This window comes from Carettochelys insculpta, chromosome 23 (assembly GCF_033958435.1).
Source record: "Carettochelys insculpta isolate YL-2023 chromosome 23, ASM3395843v1, whole genome shotgun sequence".
Lineage (NCBI taxonomy): Eukaryota > Metazoa > Chordata > Testudines > Carettochelyidae > Carettochelys > Carettochelys insculpta.
This window is the reverse complement of record NC_134159.1, coordinates 3,294,373-3,314,056: the sequence shown is the minus strand read 5'-3', so window position 1 is coordinate 3,314,056 and position 19,684 is coordinate 3,294,373.

Here is a 19,684-nt window from a genome sequence, read left to right as displayed (position 1 = left end):
TGTTGCCCAGTCACCTAGTTTTGTGAGATCCTTTTAAAATGCTTCAGAGTCTGCTTTGTTCTGAACTATCTTGAGCAGTTTAGTATCATCTGCAGATTTTGCCACCTCATTGTTTACCCCCTTGTCCAGATCATTTATGAATACGTTGAATAGGATTGGTCCCAGTACGCACCCTTAGGGGACATCAGTAGTTACCTCTCTACATTCTGAAAACTGACCATCCATTCCTACCCTTTATTTCCTATTTTTAAACAGTTATCAGTCCATGAGAGGACCTTCCTCTTATCCCATGACAGCTTACTTTGCTTAAAAGCCTTTAGAGAGGGACTTTGTCAAAGGCTTTCTGGAAATCTAAATACACTGGATCCACTGTAAGAATTCAAAGAATTCTAGAAGATTGGTGAGGCACGATTTCCCTTTACAGAAAACATGTGGACTTTTCCCCAACAAACTATGTGCATCCATGTGTCAGATAATTCTATTCTTTACTATAATTTCAACCAATTTGCCTGGTACTGATGTTAGACTTCTGGTTGAGGCCCTTCCCCTTCCTTCCCTTGCCCACCAGAGCCCTGAAGCCTCCTCTCAGTGCTGCAGCCAGAGAAGCCCCAGCCAAACAGCCATCCCACCCACACAGCTGTCCGGTTACGGTGGCTGCCTCAACAGCAGACCATTGGCCACTGGCCAGCCCAAACATCAGCCTGATTTCTGAGCTTATGGCCAACCTGATCATTGGCCTGACCTAACCCTGACTGCTGGCTGGGCATAGCTCTGAACTCCAGGCTGTTGGGCTGAGCTGAGTCCCACCGCTATCAGCTTCAGGGAAGAAAGGGAGGCAGGATAGGGCCTCAGGGCAGAGTGTTGGCAGGGCCACAGTCTGGGTCAGGGGAAGCTTAGCTTAGCTTCCCCTGATCTATTTGCCTACTGCCCATGCTATAGGGGTGGTCTCCTCAGTCAAGGCTGACCTGTGTTTTGCACCTTACAGCAGGTATTTGATCCCTTTTCAGTGTATGAAAAACACTACATACCCTCCCTAGAAGTCTGGCCCTTGTGGCCATCTCTTAGGATCTGATCACATGCTTCATCTGTGTTGCTTTTTTTTCATGGACACACCTCCTGGAGTTCTGTGATGTGACAATAATCTCAGTTTGCATTTGTTTAACCAGGGGAAGTCTCTAGGCTTCCAAGTTACAGAAAAAAGCCTCAGACAGGTGTGAGCCCCTCTCCACTCCAGACTCAGCAACTGAAAAACAAATAAAGAGAACACCAAGATTATTATTTAAAAAAAAAAAAACTCATGATTTTCAGGAAACTTTATGCTTGGGGACCTGACTTATTGTTTCTGAATACGTGGGTTGGCCACACTGCTCTCTCTTTCAGCACAGGTGACTGCTGAGAATTTACCAGAAGTAATCAGTGAATTCATTTACGACTTAAAATTAATTGTAACTGGGATCCTTTAAGAGATTTGGCATTCCAGGTCAGATCCCCTTCTCCACCCCTACAAAATGATTTCAGCAATGAAATAACACTCATTGGCTTCTCAGGCAGTGAAAAGTCCCTGCTATATTATGCTAAAGCTGCGTTGGAGGAAGTGTTTTACTGGGCATATTTGCTGTTATTCTTCGGAATGGAAAATCTCTTCAGAGAATGTCAGGAGCCGCTCTTTCAAAACAGCTGCTCACGTTGTTCTCAACAGGACAGAGGGCTCAGTCTAACATGGCCTTCTCAACATGGCTACCAGCTCTCATTGTTCGATAGGAGACTGCAGCTGCAGGACACGTGTAGCGAAGCTGGCCTGTGCCACGTTCCTGGGGTCTTCATGGTGCTGTTCTTTACCTCCGGCCAGCACGGAGGGGGAGGCCATCTGCTTGACGTCGCTCCCGTGTGTGGGGCGGAGGGAGGCTGGCCATTTTGCAGAGAAATTCTTTGAGTTTCTCCGATGAGGATTGTGTGAAGCAGCGTCTGCTGACAAAGACGCTGCTCGGTAGGAAAAATAACAGCAAACAGCAGTAGCAGCGGCCGGGCTCTTTTCAGCTGCTGGGCCCTGGGCAGGTCTGCCAATGGAAGGGGGTTGCCTTGGGGCCTGGCATTTCAAAGGGGCCCGGAGCTCTGGCCATCGCCTCTGCTCCTTTGACAGCAGCGGCAGACAGAGCTCTGGGCCCCGTTGAAGTGCCACAGCCACGCTGCGCTGCCGCTCTGCACAACTGCGTGTACAGGGTTTGGTGCTGTCTTGTGGTAGCGCTAAGGGCCGGCTGCCATAGAATTATAGAATACCAGGACTGGAAGGGACCTCGAGAGGCCATTGAGTCCAGCCCCCTGCCCCAATGGCAGGACCAAGTACTGTCTAAACCATCCCTGATAGACATTTATTTAACCTGTTCTTAAATATCTCCAGCGATGGATATTCCACAACCTCCCTTGGCAATTTATTCCACTGTTTGACCATCCTGACAGTTAGGAACTTTTTCCCAATGTCCAACCTAAACCTCCCTTGCTGCAGTTTAAGCCCGTTGCCTCTTGTTCTATCCTCAGAGGCCAAGAAGAACAAGTTTTCTCCCTCCTCCCTATGACACCCTTTTAGATACCTGAAAACCGCCACCATGTCGCCCCTCAATCTTCTCTTTTCCAAACTAAACAAGCCCAATTCTTTCAGCCTTTCTTCATAGGTCACATTCTCTAGACCTTTCATCATTCTTGTCTCTCTTTTCTGGACCCTCTCTAATTTCTCCACATCTTTCTTGAACTGTGGTGCCCAGAACTGGACACAATACTCCAGCTGAGGCCTAACCAGCGCAGAGGAGAGCGGAAGAATGACTTCTCATGTCTTGTTCACAACACACCTGTTAATGCAGGCCCTGCCCCTTCTGCCGTTAGGCCGCCCTTACTGGCACATGCAGCCCGGCCCCCCTCCCACTTAGCTCTGGACCCCACGGTGGCTGTTGCCCCCTGCCCTTTGGCAGACCTGCTGAGGAAGGAGGGGAATTCGGGGTGCTTGCTGGGGAGGCAGGGGTTGCCAAAGATGGAACTTGGGGATGCAGGAAGAGGGGGAAATGAGGATGTTCAAATGGCAGCTTTGCTGTGATCAAGCAAAGCAGCAATCAACCCAGCTCTAACCCCTGGGAGCGTAAGCCTCTCCTCGTGCAGCCCTGGGGCCTCTGGAGCTGGGGGCAAGAGCCCTTACAGTTTGAGCTCAAAGCCAAAGCTAAGGCTGTAAAGGAGACTCCTTCTTCCTCTGTATAAGTGGCCTAGGTACCACTCCCTGGGCCAATAACGCATGCCCAGGTGTGTGGGTTATACATGCTCCCCTGGGCATGCTGCACTGGGGGCGGCCAGCGGTAGGCCAATGCTGGGGCAGTTTGCGTTATGCAAGGGAGAGGTGACCCTTGACGCTGTCCAGGAACAGCTCTTCCTTGGGGCGTTCAGAGCAGATGACCATCCTGCTTCTCAGAGCCCGGGCTGGCCATGTGAAAAGCGGGATCTGTGCGGTTCGGAGCTGTAGCTCTTCTCTCTTCATATAATTACACATAGCACAAGGGAACAGTTGCTTGCAGGGCTGGGAACCAGCACAGGGCAGGGCGCAGCCCCAGAGGAAGCAGAGGGGCGGACAGTTCAGCAGATTCCCTAACAACCCCAGTGGCCCAGAGCAGAGTTCCCTCTAATTTTTTTCCATCCAGGTGCAGAATAAATTTTGTTATATGCACCAAAGTATGTGTGATGTGCACCACCAGTAGACAGTCACGCTGCCGGCTGTGGGCGCTGTGGGTGCTAACCAGCTGGGCGGCACCTGAATCTCTCCTGGGTGGCTGCCCAAGTGCTCAGCTTAGAGGGAACACTGGCCTGGAGGCACTGTTGTCAGGGGAGCTAGGCTTGCCCAAGTGTCAGGCACCTGTACTCAGGCTCTGCTCACAGCCCCGTGTGAATGGCGGGCGCCAGCTGGATCTCAGGAGAGAGACAGGTTTGGGTCTCGTTCTCCGGGGCCCCAGCCCACTGCATCCCCCACCATTCTCCGCTGGACTGAGCTGGAGATTCGTCTGTTGGCCTGGCTGTGCACATGGACAGCCCTTCGTCAGGTAACTTCTCTCCCTTCAGGGAGGATGCTATCAATCACTGGGTGGGTCCGTCTGTTACTATAGACAGACGGACAGACTGCCAGATGGAGAGCTATGTCTGGGAACACAGAGAACGTCACCTTCAGGGTACGACTGGTGTGAGGACACTGCATGTGGAGGATGGCGTAAGGCCCGGATGCTGCGCTGCCTCAGTTCTGTCTGGATTGGAACACCATCCAGGCTCCAACACCAGCTCAATGCCACGCCCGTTCTGGAGCACCCTGGCCTGCCTCCAGGGAAGGACTGGATTTCCTTTGTCCAGGAAAGCACAGGGTCCCTGCAAGTGCCTGGGGCCTCCCACTGGGGGAGGGCTCAGAGAACCTGGGGTGTGTCTGCACACAGACCTGCTCCTTTCAGCTCCAGACAAGTGCCCCAGTCCAGGCTGGCCCACATGCTCCTCCGCTGTCCCTATGAGCTCCAGCATGACTGGTAGGTCCTTCACACTGAACACAGCAGTCGCCCCCACTACCTCTTGGAGTGGCTGTTCTTCTACCAGCACCTCCTCCGGGCCAGGACGCTGCTCTCGGCCAGGCTAAAGATGACGACTTTCTTCCCCAGCTGTCTTTGCCTGGAGTCCATCTTGTGTCCTTGTCTTGACTAACAGCACCCGCCCTTCCCTGAGCCTTTGGAGCACCTGAGGGGTCATCCCTTTCTGTCTCTGTCATGGAAGACCTTTCCCTCCACTTCCTGGAGAGCAAACAGAGCAGTTTTTCAGCAGCTTGCAGTCAATACGGATGCGCACAGGCATTGCGAGTATGCAAATTCACTGAACGTATTCGATCGTTTGTACAAAATGTCACGCCTGGAGCTGCACACTTGGCAACTCTGAACTACATCAAACTGTAAAGCCCTCTCTTTCTCCAGCCCCGAGCAGATGGTTTCCCTTAAATCTTAACTCCAATTTACAAAATTAAATTTGAAATCGTTAGCATATGATTGAAAATTAAACCACGAGCTCTGCCCTCTCCTGTGGCACTAGGAGGCTGTGCGGTTAGGCGCAGCTGAGAGGGATGGATAAAAAGAGGAAAGTAAAAGAATTAGAAACTAAGAATCATGTCGAATCTGAAGTCCGGCTCCTGTTTTCAGGGACAGTGGGATAAATCTGGAGGAATGCCAAGAACTCAGTAGAGTCACACTGCACTTAGAGGGGTGTAACTGGAACAGGATGGGCCCAGAGGGGTTAGAGGTGGATGGGATTAGTCTGTCTACTGCCATATCCTCTGGCCTTGGAAAGGCAGGGAGTGAGGGGGGACACCCCTGCATCCTGCCACTTGCCCTGTGTGGGGAGCTCCAGGATGCAGTGAGAGGAGGGCCTGGCCCTGCAGGTGGGAAAAAGGCAGCAGGCACCTAACATCTGGTGCTCTTCCCCACACAGGGGCTCAGTTTCTCCTCGTACGTAAAGAACACCTTGGGCCAAGACAAAATCAGGCGCAACTGCTCTGGTCTGTCTGGGTTTTATGCCCACTTTACTCTGGCTAGACAAGAACACACGGCGCAGGCAACCCAGAATCAGGCCCTCTGTCTTCAGATAGGCTGTGCTCTACCTTGGACACAAGACTGAGCAGGGTGTTGGGTTCCCCCCATACAATCCCAGAAGAGCCCTGATGGGAAGACAGAAGTTAGGTTCCTCCTACACCCAGAGAGGTCTGCTGGGGTTGGGGAGCTGAGGGTCCCAGAACAGCAGGGGTCGACGTTAACCCAGTGTGTTGAATGGGGATGTACCCAGCTCCGAGCTGCTGTTTCCTGCCTTGTGCAGACTCAGGCAGCTGCTCCTGCATTGATTTCTCTCAGATCACATGTGCAAACTGTCTTCACACCTGCAACAGCTGGAAACAAATTGTTTCTAATGACAATTGAGCTTCAGCATCACCACAGGAGCTGGGAACTGGAGCTCTAAGTATGCATCCTTGTGCCCTCATCCAGCCCTGCCTCTGCTTTCCCTCACACTGGTCTTCAAGGGTGTTCTTCCCCTTCCCACATGTGTCCGAGGGCAGGACTGAGCCAGGAGCCCTTGGCACCTGACTGCAGCGATCAGGCTTTTTCCAGTACCTGGGGGAGAGCCGGACGCCATTCAGGAATGGGGAGGGGATGGTCTGAACACTGCAAATGTATGAAGAGCAAAGCACCGACCAGACTAACGTTTATGGCCCAGAAGGGTTTAACAGTGGAACAATCTAAAACCTCTCCTGGGGCAGTGCTGGGCACAGGCGAGCAAGGACCATGGGCCACAATCTAGACTCTAAGGCCCAGTGTCCATTGCAAAACCCCTCCCCCAGCAGTGCCGCTGTCCCTCTCCATTAGTCCAAGTGACCCACCGCTGCCCTCTCCCACGTACTTGGTGGCCGCCAAAGCCTGCGTCTAAAAACGATTGCAAACGGAAGCCTTCCTGTGGGCTGCTGGTAAACGGTTTGGAGGCCTGGAGCACCACCCTGTGCTCTTCCTTAAATCAGCCCAGACTCTGAGACACTGCCGGGGAACCGCAGGCACACGTCTGCATGCTCCGCGCACTTTCCCAGAAGACCCCTCTGGGGCTCAGCAGCCCGGCATGGCACCGTGTGGCTGCCCCCTACTCGCGGAGTGGGCTGAACTCTCCTTCCCATATTTCCCTGCGTACGTCAGTTTAGTGCTTATGGAAGGGCACGGCTGCCGAGCTCTTTGAGGGGCTTGTGCGCCTTCCTTACACCTCTGCCAGCACAGCACAGGGCACCTCGATCCTGACCCACAGCGCCCATGGCAAACCTATCCTTCCAGGTACAGTGCACACCACGGAACTTCCTGGACCATTTTCTCTCAAATTGTCTCCATCCATGCGCAGAATATCTCTGGTTATGTGCACAAGGCGGGCGTAGGTGTGTGCTAACACAGGCTGCCAGCCGGGGGTGCTCTTTTAATCACAAGGTGGCACCTGCGTCTCTCCCGGGGGGGCTGCCAAGGGCTCAGCTTACAGGGAACACAGGCTGGAGCCCTGAGTTTCAGGAGCCTGGAGGAGGATGCTCAGGGGCTCTCTGAAATGAGGCTACAGGGGATTCCAGTGAGGATTCAGCTGCATGCTGTGACCGTTCCATATGTGGGCGCCTCTAGGGGTTCAGCATGGAGTATCTCCGCACAGCACCATGGGGTCTCTGTGGTACCTAACCCTCTCCCTGCAGTACCCACCCAGAGGAGCGGTGCAGGAGAGCTGTGGGACTCTGCCCTGGGACGGTGGGTCTGCCATCAGCTACCATTGCTTGGGCCCCAGGAATCCTCGCTGGGTCCAACAGCCTCTGAGGAGCAGCAGGCCGGGGCAGGAGGAGCAAGGAGCCCCTCCTTGGGGCGGAGGGGCACCCCGGCTCCTGGAAAACGCTGCCTGCTCAAGGACTGGAGGCTCAGCACCAAACGGAGCAGAAGGAGCTGGGACTGACAGCAAGGAATGCTGCTTAGCGTTGCCTGCAGCTGAACGCAGGCCAGGCTCACCAGTCTCCGGTCGTCCCCATGGTAACCTGGGCCGGGGAGAACAGCCCCCCCGACCCCCCCGCCAGTCCTGGTGGATTCTAGGTCACAGATGGCTCTGCCAGTCCAGCTGGCCTGGCAGTGGGGGAACAAAACTCCCCAAAGGCTGGTTCCCTGGGCAGGCTGCACGGGAAGGGGCTGGAGGGGCCACAGTGGGGCAGCAGGACAAACTCACCTCCCGAGGTGCCCTGCATGCGCCAGGCACAACACGCTCCGAGGGGACAGACTCCTTTCCCAGCCCTGGTCCTCGGCATCACCCCAGTGCGCCAAGGCAGGGGCTGGGGGTTCCCTCCCCCATTCAGCTCGGGCACCCCGCTAGGGCACTTGGCCGTCTGGGGGCGCTGCGGCATGGAGGCAGGCGCATCCCTCCCCAGCCGGCTCCCCTGAATGCTCCATTTGAAGCTAATTCCGGCTGAAATCTGGTTTGCTTTCTAATGCTGCTGCCTTTAATGGGAGAGATTGACCTTGTAGCAGGAGGTGACATGCAGCCGCACATCCGCAGCCTGTCGGAGGGGCTGGCGGGGGCTGGGAGGGCCGCCGAGCCGCCTCAGGGACAGGCCAAATATTTTATGAGTAATTTAATATCTGGAACACAGACTCTTCGGTCCCAGAGATCTGCGCAGGGAGGAAGGAAGCTTTCTGCAGCTTTGCAAAGTCTGTTCCTCATAAGAAGGCAGAGCAGCGGAAAGGCCTGGGAGTTAACCCCTTCCTGGCTAGCTCAGGGTGAGCCATCATGACAGAGTCAGCGGGGGACTTTCCTGGCTTCTGCACTGCCCGATGAAACGGGCCCGCGAAGGGTCTGAGGCTGCGCCCCCACATCCTTGATCCTTAGGGCTCCCCGTCCACTCAGCTGTGTGCCAGAGCCCTCCTAACCCCAACAAGGTCGGGCCCAGGATTGCTGGGGCGCTTGCTGTGGTCAGCTCTGGCAGGGGCGAGGGCGTCCCCTCTCCGGGATGCTCAATCCGCGCTGAACACTTCCCTGTCCCCCGATCATTGCTTACAGTCAGGCCTGCCAGCCAGCGGAGGGCAGGGAAAGGGCGCAGGGGCCCCATGCTCTGGTTACCGCTGCTATTACTTTGGCAGCAGCAGCAAATGGATCTCTGGGCCCCTTAAAGCGCTGCAGCCGTGCTGCTCTGCAGAGCTATGAGGGGGGCCCGGCTGACCGCCCTTAGCCCCAGCCCTTCCCGAGCACAGAGCCGGGGCCTTCTCCCACCTTGCCCCCAGGCCTGCAGCAGCTGCCTGTAGCTCAAAGCAAACGCAATGTGTTAAACAGCGATCCATTAGAAATGAGGAAAAATGGGGAAGGCGAAAGGAACCCAGGTCACCCTGCCCTGTGGCATGGGGACATCGCAAACGGTCTCTGAAACGTACGGACAGGTACAGCCTGTATCTGGCAGGCCCCCAGCCTCCTCCTCAGCCCTGGCTGTGCCACAAGGATGCTGCTGGCCAGACCTTTGCTCTGGGAGGAGGGACACTTCTCCCCAGTGGCAGTCCCACAGTGGGGGTTACAATCCCCCTCCAAGTCTGGCCTGCAAGGCCTCTGGGCTGGAGGCATCTCCCTGCCACAGTCCTCTGCCCATAGCCCCCGCTCCCTCTCCCCAGCTGCTCACCACACCCCGGCGGCTTCAGCTCCCCGCCCCGGCTCTGTGGCAGCACCGGGTCTGTTCTTTGGGCTGTGTCTCTGGTTCTCTCTTGCTGGCAAAGCTTTGCTCCTCAGCTCAGCTCGGGCCCCTGCTCTTTTCTTAGCTCGGCCTTGCTCTGTCTGACCCAGGCAGGAGCGCAACTAGTTGTTATGGCGGCGGGGATGGTCGGGGGTCATGCGTGAGCTGACTCTGGGCCCCCTTCTCCTCTCAGTGCTCAGCCCTTGAGTATTACTGCTTAGCAAATGTTAATGATCTTACCCCACCTTCGCAGTGTACAGTGAACGCTTTCATAGCCGGCCTTCTAACACCCAGAGCTCTCAAATAACCATTTTCACCATAAGGCAATTTTAGTTACATTTTCCATAAATGCAGTATAGTGAAAGTAAATACAAATAAATACAGCACATACCCTGTACACTTACAGTGTACAATGCTTCTGCGGTTGGTAAATAAAGTATTCTGCATACATTTTTATTTGTTTCTTACTATCTAATCTTGTTTTTCTTCAGCATTATGCTTTACTAGGTATACTGCTCTATTATCCAGAACATTTGAACGTCCAGCAACCTCCTGGTCCTGGGGCTGTCGGGTATGAAAGAATTTACTGTATTAAAGAGCAATTCAGTAAGTTTGCACTTAGTATTTCAACCGCCCAAATGACAATCCAGGGTACTTGGCTCCCGGCGTACTTGAGTGTTATCCCAGCTAGAGTAGTAGGACTTGGTCTGAAGAGGCAGCCATGTTAGTCTGTATCTTCACAAAACAAAGAAAGCAGCCTTGCAGCAAAAGACTGAGGCTGTGTCTATACTAGCAAGTTCTTTCAAAAGGTTTTTCGAAAGAAGGGGGCTCTTTCAAACGTTCCCGCGGCGCGTCTGCACAAGAAAGCAAATCGAAAGAACGTGTGTTCCTTTCGAAACTGCTCTGCCACTCCCGTCTCAGGAAGACGCCCCCTTTCGAATGCTCCTTTCAAAAGAAAACGTGTATAGATGCACCACAGGCCCTTTCTTTCAAAAGAGCAGTCCTCATGGGGCCTGAGTTTTTGATCCCGGGCCCATTCATTCAGAAGAGCGGGGGCTGCGGGGATGTTCTCTTTCGAAAGAGCAGATCACTCTTTTGATCCGCTTTTTTGTGTGTGGACACACTCTTTTGAAAGAAGGTGTTTCAGAAGAGGTCTTCCAGAACAGCTTCTTTTGTAAGATCTCCGTAGTGTAGATGTAGCCTTTAAACAGTATTATTGATTAGGTGATGGTCTTTCCAATGAAAGCTGATCACCTAATTAAAAAAGTTGCTAGTCTCTAAGGTGCCTCAGGCCTGCTTGCTTTGTTTTGGTCTGAAGTACAATTCAGTAAGTATAAATAGGATTAAAACAAGCCTGTTGCCAAAGGTATTGTTCATCTTCACAGATTCTCTCTGGTCCCTCGCATCTCACTTTAGACCAGGGAGACCTTTGTTTCTTACCCCCTAGCTGTGATTCTATTGTCTAATCTCTCTCTCTCTCTCTCTCTCACACACACACAGAGCTAATTCTAGAAATGAAACCTGTAAGTGAAGTCAGGTATTTCTAATGCCAGCAGAGTTCCCCAGACTTAGGGCTCACTTTACAGGGGAGACGATATTCACCCCACACTGTTCATTCCACACTGCTAAGTGTGTGCTTGAGATGCACCCAACTTTAGCAATGTCATTTATTTTGTTCTCCAAGGTGGTTTTACATCTGGATTTGTAATTTCAGTGGAGACCCATTGTGATAAGATATATTGAACTTCTGTAATGCCAGACATACAACTCAGCTGAAACTTAGCTAGCATGTTTGTTTTCGCATTCTGGCCAATAATGCTGAAGAGAGGGCCTGATCCTGTGCAATTAACCCTCAAGGTCCCAGTAACTCTAGGGGTCAGGAGCCCCTTTTGAATCAACAGCCCCACTATATTCCTATTAAATATGTGTGTGTGTTTTATGGCTTCAGTATACTGACCCAGGTGCAATGGATACATGGCTAAGACCAGGTGCAGTATCTATTCTGAAATAAGTAGACTGTGCGTCTCTAGCATGGGACTGAGAGTCAAGATGCTGCTCCCTTGTCTCACCAGTGCCACTGATGTGCACTGGAACCTTGGGCATGTCCCTTTCCCTCTCTGCTCCACAGTGATAGGTATTCTCCCCTGCTAGTGTTAGCTGTTATAGCAAGTCATCGTTTTTTGAATCCAGCATCTGCATCATTAGTGATACTGCAGGGCCCAGGGACCCCAGCTGAGAGCAGAGTCCCCCTGTATGGACGCAGCGTGGGGGACAGACCTTGCTCCAAAGAACCAGCACTGTAAACAGGGTAAGCGGGGAGGGGTGGGAATGAGGCTGAAGAAAGGGAGCCAAACCAGCCTGTGGAAGTCAGGGAGTATTAGTAATTTAATGGATTAGGAATAAAGGTACAGAGGGATTAAATGATTTTCCCATAGCCAGGCAGGAAGTCTGTGGCAGAGCCAGGAATCAAACCAGATCTTCTGATGCCTAGTCCGGTGCCTTACCCACAAGACCATCTCTCTCCTTTCCATAAGGATTAAACACAGGTGGGATTTTCTAATGCGCCTCTGTGATTTAGGACCACAAATCCTCCTAGGGACAGTCAGACTTGAACTCCTGAGTCATTGAGGTGCTTTTGAAAATCCCACTCGGCAACATTCCAGTATTCTTGTAGTTCGCACGTCACCTGACATTTAGTGATAAAAGTAATTAAAGTTTCTTACAGATATCACACCCTTTTGGGGGGGTGGGGGTGGTGTTTAGGGCAGGAGGTGGGTTGTTCTACAACAGCACCTGTAAGAAATAGGAGTGTGGGGTGGAGTGTGGGGGTGCTCAGGACAGGGGAGTTTGGGAGGGGGTCTGGAATAAGGCTGGTGGCTCTGGGCAGGGCAGGTGTGTGTGGGAGGGGGTCTGGCCTAATGGCAGAGGGTGGGGTTGGGGCTGTAGGGGGGCAAGTGCCCCACTACTGAAAGGAAAGGGTTAAGGCAGGCTGGTGGGAGCCTGTGCAGCTCCACCAGCCAATGGAAGAAGGGCTTCTGCGGGGAGCCAATCAGAGCTCAGCTGGGGGGGGGGGTGGTGGTGGTGCTTGTCACCCCCTAAGAACAAGCAGCTCTGGAGAGCTGAACTGGGTGGGCTAAGGGGAGCTAGGGCAGAGCTCCAGCATCATGCCTGCCAGCCTAGCTAGTGCAAGGGGGCTGCAGGGAAGTGGCTGGGGAGTGAGGGGCAGGAAAGGGAGCAAGGAGAGGGCAAGGCTAGGCAGCCACCAGAAGGTCCCTGGGCTAATTTTCTTCCCTCCTTGTGCTGCACATGGCCACACCAGCTGTGGCCAGTTCAGCTGGGTCTTGCCCGAGAGGCAGGGGGCTGGGCAGAGGCTCCTGCTGCCCACATTTATGTGTGCTTTGGGCCAGGACTGCTGAGGCCTGGGAAGAGGGGTAGGGACCTTTATGGTGCTGCCAGAGAGCAGTGCTCTGAAGAGAGCCTGGGAGTGAGGTGAGCCCTGAGCATGAGGTCGAGTGGGGAGCCGTGGTGGATGACACACCAGCCAGAGAGAGGTGCTGTGCTAGAGGATGAGCTGAGGGATATGGGGCAAATAGATCAAAAAAGGAATAGTGCTTGGTCCTGCCAAGGGGGCAGGGGACTGGACTTGATCCCCTCCTGAGGTCCCTTCCAGCTCTGAGGTGTGTGTCTCCAAAAGTTGAACTCCCTCCAGGGAGCGAGGTGGAGTCTGGCCTGATGTGATGTGAAGATGGACCGACAGGGGAGTTTTGCTAGGGAGCTGAGAGAGAGTCTGAGGTGGACTAGAGACACTTATTCTTTAAACTCCATTGAACTAAACCCAAAACTGCCTGTTTTAGAGAAATAAACCTCCAGACCAGGGGTGAGCTTGAGGAGTGAAAAGAGAAAGCTGGCAGAAGCCCTGCAGCAGGGTGAGGGCTGTCCTGTTTATTGCACCCAACACAGCATGTGTGATACTTACTTTGGGCCCAGGAGGTGTATGTGCACCTTCAGTGCTAGGAGATGACTGGGGGTGATGGTGGTATGTTAGAGGTCTATGAAGTGGTGACTGATGTGGGGAAAGTGAAAGTTATTTAATCCTTCCCAGAATACAGGAATTAGGAGTGGTTCAATGACATGAATAAGCAGCAGATACAAAATAACTGAAACACAAGAGTATTTCTTCAGTCCACCTGTGGAACTCCTCGCCAGAGGATGTTGCAAAGGCCAAGGCTGTACCGGGGTTCAAAAGAACTAGATAAGGTCATGGTGAATAGGTCACTCAATGGCTATTGGCCAATGTGGGCAGAGATCCAGCTCCATGTTCTGTATGTCCCTCTCCTCTGCTTGACAGAAGTTGAGAATGGGGGACAGGATGAATCCCTCAATGATTGTCTGTGCTTCATTCCCTCTGAAGCACCTGGCACTAGGCTAGATGGACCTTTGGTCTGACTGAGGATGGCCAGTCTAATGTTCTTACTCACAACACAGCTGTATCTGCCCCAGCTGTAACCCACCCCACGCCCCTCCCAGGGCTGAGCCAGAACTCAGGGCTTCTGAGATGTGCATTCTCCCCAGGGTTAGTAGCAAAGTAATAGATAAAAATTCTAATCCTAGCTGTGACCCTTGAGTGCATTGCCACAGGATGTCAAATGCACCATTTTAGAACTGAGTGGCTCTGCTGTTGTCTCTTTTACGTGGGAATTAAATACCTGGGCCCTGACAGCTAATTGCTAAATTATCTGACAGAAAACTGGAGTTTTCAAGTACCTCAAATCACGGTTAAAGTTGTGTCCCCCTCCCTCCTCAAAATCCAAAATGGTTCCCCTGCAAGGGGCAGCCCCATCCCCTGCCCCTAGTGAGAGGCAGCTTGTTACCGCCCCATCATGCCGCCTTCACTCCTGCCCTATGCTGAGCAAGGGTTAGCCCCAGTGGCAGCCCCCAGTGGAAGGCTGTGGTGAGGGCCAGCAGCAGAGAAGGCGTACACCTGATGGCAACACCCACACCCCTCTGGGAAGCAACTTCATGGGCCTGAGAGGGGCCCTAGCAGCAAGAGGAGGGCACCTGCCCTAGAGCTTGCTGCGGCCAGTGGGAGGGGGTTGTGAGGTGCCCTCGGAAACCTGTCTACACCACAGGCGCCTCGTCCCTGTCACTGCCCCACCCCAGAGCCTGTGCTCAGACTCCTTCCCACAGCCTGCATCCATCCCGACCCAGACTCCCTGGCAGAGCCGTCGGGGGAGGCGGATGCGGGGGGTTGGGGGGTTGGAACAGCATTTACAGTGGAGGGGGGGGCTGAGAGCAGCTGAACCAATCTGGAAGCCCTGTCCAGAACAGAACGGGCTTCAAGCCAGGAGGGAACGTTCGCACCATGCCAGCAGCACCCTCCGCCCTGCATCCCCAGTGCCTGCACCGGTGGGCATCTGGGGCACCACCACCATTTCTGCACATCTGCAGAGGGGATCCCTCACCATGAATAATCTCTTTGGCCTATGAGCAGCCAGGGCCTGCCAGCCTGACTCGCCAGCCTCATCTGCTGGTCGCCTGGGCCCAGTACGGCAGACGGGTCACTGGGGACAGGGGCACAGCACAGAACAAGGCTGATCAGCACAGAAGCCGTCAGTAGAATCCGTTGGGGACAGGGGGCCCAGAGGGTTTCCCAAGCCAGGCCGGGCCCTCTTCCTCCCTCTCCAGCCAGACGAGAGAGTGCCCCACGAGGTAGGGATCGGGTCCGGAGTGACCCCGATAAACTGGAGGGCTGGGCCAATAGAACAGCGCTGTAACTGGCTAATGTGGTGCCTGAGGTGAGACTGACATCGTGCGCCTCACGCTTATAGATTCGTAGTAGTTATTGCATAGGCAAGGGGAAAATGCATTACTAATAAACCAGCATTTATTTACTGTAGTTTATTATTATTATAATTAATCCGAGCTGTGGTGCGGAAAGACACTGATCCCCAAGCTGCCCCCCCAACTTACACCCCACACTCTCAGAGGCTGGAGGGGGGTTACACGAGGGCTCCGAGGTGGGGTAACAGAGGGGTGGGGGTCACACCCAGAGGATGGGGTGCTGCGGGGCCCACACAAGCAGGCTGGGGAGTCACACATGGAGGATGGGATGGAGTAACACAGGTGAGGGGGTCACACATGAAGGATGGGGTGGAATAATATGGGTGAGGGGGTCACACAGAGGCTGGGGGGGTCACACCCAGAGGATGGAGTGGAGTAACACAGGTGAGGGGGTCACACATGAAGGATGGGATGGACTGACATAAGGGTGGGGAGGTCACACGGAAGCTGGGGCTGGGTAACAAAGGGGTGGGGGTGCCACACGTGGAGGTGGGGGTTGCTGCAGGCGCCAGGGTAGGCCACGTTGCAGAAAGCGCAAGAAGGGGGTGCCCTGAGCTCGGCCAGGGGCCGCTCATCTCCTAGCGGTGCCTCTGCTCCAGCCGCTGTCCTGGTATTAACCCACTCCCAGGGCAATGGAGACATGCGGCCGGCCAGCATGGCGGCCAAGGCAAAAGGGACAGAGATCAGGAACAGACTCTGCCCCCTGCCAACACCTGCGGACCCTGCGCTTCAGTGCTGCATCCCCAGGACCACCTCCCCAGCTTAAACCCCACACTCCCCCACGCCATCCCCCCACACCCCACCTCCTGTGTTGTCACAGCCGCTGCCTCCTCTGCGTGGCTCCCCCCTGCCCCTGCCTTGCCGCACTGCCTGACATGGAGCTCTACTTAACTGGTTTAAGGGCCGGCCTAGGGAAGGCAGGGCAGGAAGGGAGTGGACGTGGTGAGAGCCAGAGGCAGCAGTGTAACGAGCGGCAAATAGCTCTTAAAGAGCCAGATGCAGCTCAGAAGGAGCTGCACCGCCAGCTCACTGTCCCCCTGAGCTGTGGCCCCTGAGTGAGTGCCGCCTCCGCCTCATCCTTGTTACGGCCTGGCAAAAGGAATCTGCTGCTGTTCAGCAAGGAGAAGTGGAGAGTCCTGCACTTGGGATGGAAGAATTCCAGGCACTGTTACAGGCTGGGGACTGACTGGCTAAGTAGCAGTGCAGCAGAAAAGGACCTGGGGGTTACAGTGAATGAGAGGCTGGATATGGGTCAGCAGTGTGCCCTTGTAGCTGAGAAGGCTAATGGCATATTGGGGTGCATTAGGAGAAGCATTTCCAGCAGATCTAGAGATGCTATTAGTTCCCTATATTCAGCACTGATGAGGCCACATCTGGAGTATTGCATCCAGTTCTGGGCTCCCTAGTATAGAAAGAGTGTGGACGCATTGTAGCAGGTCCACTGGAGGGCAACGAACATGATGAGTAGCAGCAACGAAGGGTCCTGTGGCACCTTATAGACTAACAGAAAAGTTTAGAGCATGAGCTTTCGTGAGTTTATTCACTTCTTCAGATGCATGATGAGGTGTCTGGAGCACATGACCCATGAAGACAGGCTGAGGGATTTAGGCTTATTTAGTTTACAGAAAAGAAGAGTGAGGGGCAATTTGATAGCAGCTTTCAACTTCCTGAAGGGGGCTCTAAAGAGGATGGAGAGCGGCTGCTCTCAGCGGAGGCAGATGGCAGAACAAGGAGCAATGGTCTGAAGTTACAGTGGGGAGGAGTAGGTTGGATCTTAGGAAAAACTATTTCCCCAGGAGGGTGGTGACACACTGGAATGCGTTGCCTACAGAGGTGGTGGACTCTCCATCCCTAGAGGTTTTTAAGTCCCGGCTTGACAAAGTCCTGGCTGGGATGATTTAGTTGGGGTTGATCCTGCTTTGGGCAGGGGTTGGACTCAATGACCTTCTGAGGTCCCTTCCAGCCCCAGGATTCTATGAAAGCAACAGCTGGGCCCCTGCTTCCCCCTCTGTGCTGCTACTCCCATGGCAAAACACTGTAACACACTGTCCCTGGGTGGTCTCAACCCACCACGCTTTCAGTTAACAGCTGAGCAGGCTAACCCGCTGCCCACAGAGACAGGGGCTCTGATGGCTTTGCCATTAACTGCACTGGAGGCCAAGCAGCTCCAGCCACGCCACCCTCTGTGTGAGACCAGACCCAGGCTGCTTCTCTCCAGAGCCATGTGGGATGTTTCTAGTGAAACCTGGAGCCATGTGCAACTTTCAGATTTCCTCCCAGCCTGGCTAACCAGGCAGGGCTAGCGGGAGGTTCAGCGCGCAGGGGAGGCGCTAGCAGTGCGTGGTGAATGCTGTGAGTCACCGCTACATGTGGGCAGAGCGGGGAGCTACCAAGGTAGACCACTTCATTCAGGGCAGGTTGTGAGTGTCTCCATGGTGCCCTTCCACCAGGATCCAACGGCAGCACCGGCTGCTGCTTCCAGCTGTGCAAAGAGCCTTCTCACAGCTCTGGCCCCACGCTGCCGCGGTGAGAAATTCTGGAGCGTCCTGCTCTCTCCCCAGAGCAGCTGCACTCTGAACTCCACCCTGCCTGAGACCTGCCCCAGAGCAACTAGTTAAATAAACAACAAGAAGTCCTTTGGCACCTTAGAGACTAACAGATATTTTGGAGCATAAGCTTTCATGGGCAAAGACCCGTTTCGTCGGATGAAGTCTATTAGGTGTTCATCTATAAGGTGCCGCAGGACTTGTTGTTTTTGAAGATACAGACTAGCTCGGCCACCTCTGTGATACTTCTCACTATGTGAGTTAAATAAAGACAAGCAAAAATTAATTAAGGACATGAGTAATCATCCAGTGATGATAAGATTCAGGTAACTGAAGTGCGCCAGAGACTCTTTTCCCCTTCTTCCAACCAGAGTGAGCAGAAAACGCCACCCCTCTAGCTTTTCGGGTCTTTGCAATTCTGCAGTTAGGGGTAGGTCAACACAGCAAAGTGACTTTGAAAAAACTCTCCTAGCGTGTATACGATGCAGCCGCTATTTCAAAATTTTGAAAAGTGGCTTATTTTGAATTTGGTAAAGCTCATTGCACAAGGAATTTCAAAATGGGCACTGTTAAAACAGCGAATAGCGCCTCTTTTGAAATTTCATAATGCATCCAATGGCTCTAATTCGAAATAGGATCTGTGTGTATAGACGCTGCGTTTCGAAACGGCAGAGCACTACTTCAAAAGGCATCTTTGTGTGAAGCTGCACTATTTTGAAATAAGCTAGTCTGGAAAAGCTTATTTAGAAACAAGGCTGCTTTGTAGACACACCCTGGGAGGCCAGGGGCTGTTGGCAGCAAGTGGGGCCAGCTCAATATCTAGAGGTTCCTTCTCAAATGATAATCGCTAGCCTAAACCTTCACCCAGAAGCCTGGGACACCGAACACCCCCGACTGGCCCACATGGCAACATGGAATCCGTTGCATAAAACAAAGAAAACTCCCTGGTAAGTGGGTGTGAGGGTGGGTGCTGAATACATATAGAACAGCCAGTACAGCCAGTAATCAGCAGGGACATTCCTAGCCGTGTTGGTAGCTCTGACACTGCCAGGGTGTCTGAAACAGGCCAGCTGTCACAGTGCAAGTGTCCATCACCGTAACGTGGTCCCACTTCCCTCTTCTTCCTCTGCTGCTGTCCCCTGCGGCTGTTTTTTGGCAGAGTCCAGCGCGCAGGCGGATCTCTCGGCAATGCCTAGGGAAGCCCGGTGGTGCAGGCGGGGCTCTGCCAGACCCAGCTGTGGTGAGTACAGCTGCTCCTGACTGCTGCACAGGGTGCCAGCCCCAAGCTGGAGTTCTCAGATGGGCTGCTGAGTTGCCTGCATTCAATATCTTCAGCGGAGAAGGAGGCACTGGCCCAGGATTTGGATCAACTCCTTGCCACCAGCAACACAGCCCGGCTGACAAGAACCCCTCTTTCTAGCCTGGTTTTGTACGGTCTCTCCAAGCCAGCGTGCCAGGCTGCAGGGTGGTAAGGGGTCCCCTCACCCCAGCCCTTCTGAAGCATCTCTTTTGTCATCTGACTGGGATAACACCACCATTTTACCTGTCATGAATGAATGCCTGCACAGGGTTAAACCCTGCGAGAGTAGGTTTGCAGTTGGCACCAGCCAGGTGAGCTGAGGAGGGGGATTTTTGGCCAGTACCTTTTGTGTGGCCGGAGGAGAGAGAGAGGCAGAGGTGGGTTTAAGTCTGAACCAGGCTTGGAGGATTTGGTAAAGATCCAGGCCTCTAGGAAATCTGGGCACAGGGAGATGTGAGTAGAAAGGAAATGTTTAGACGTGATCAGTCTCTTTTTATTTTGGGTTTGGTGTGGGACGTCTCAGGCTGGCTAATATGCACGGTAGCTTCTAAACTGCTGGGTGCTTCAGTGGCTCTGTAACTAGCAGGCAAGCATGCCTGGTCCTGTGTGTCTTTTTGTTTTGTCAATAAACCATCTTTTTTAAGGCAAGGGTTTGATTGCTGTGTCGTAGAGAAGGGTCTGTGCACGCGTGCCTACGCCCGACAGGTCAGCTATTGGAGAATGCAGTTCCTCTCT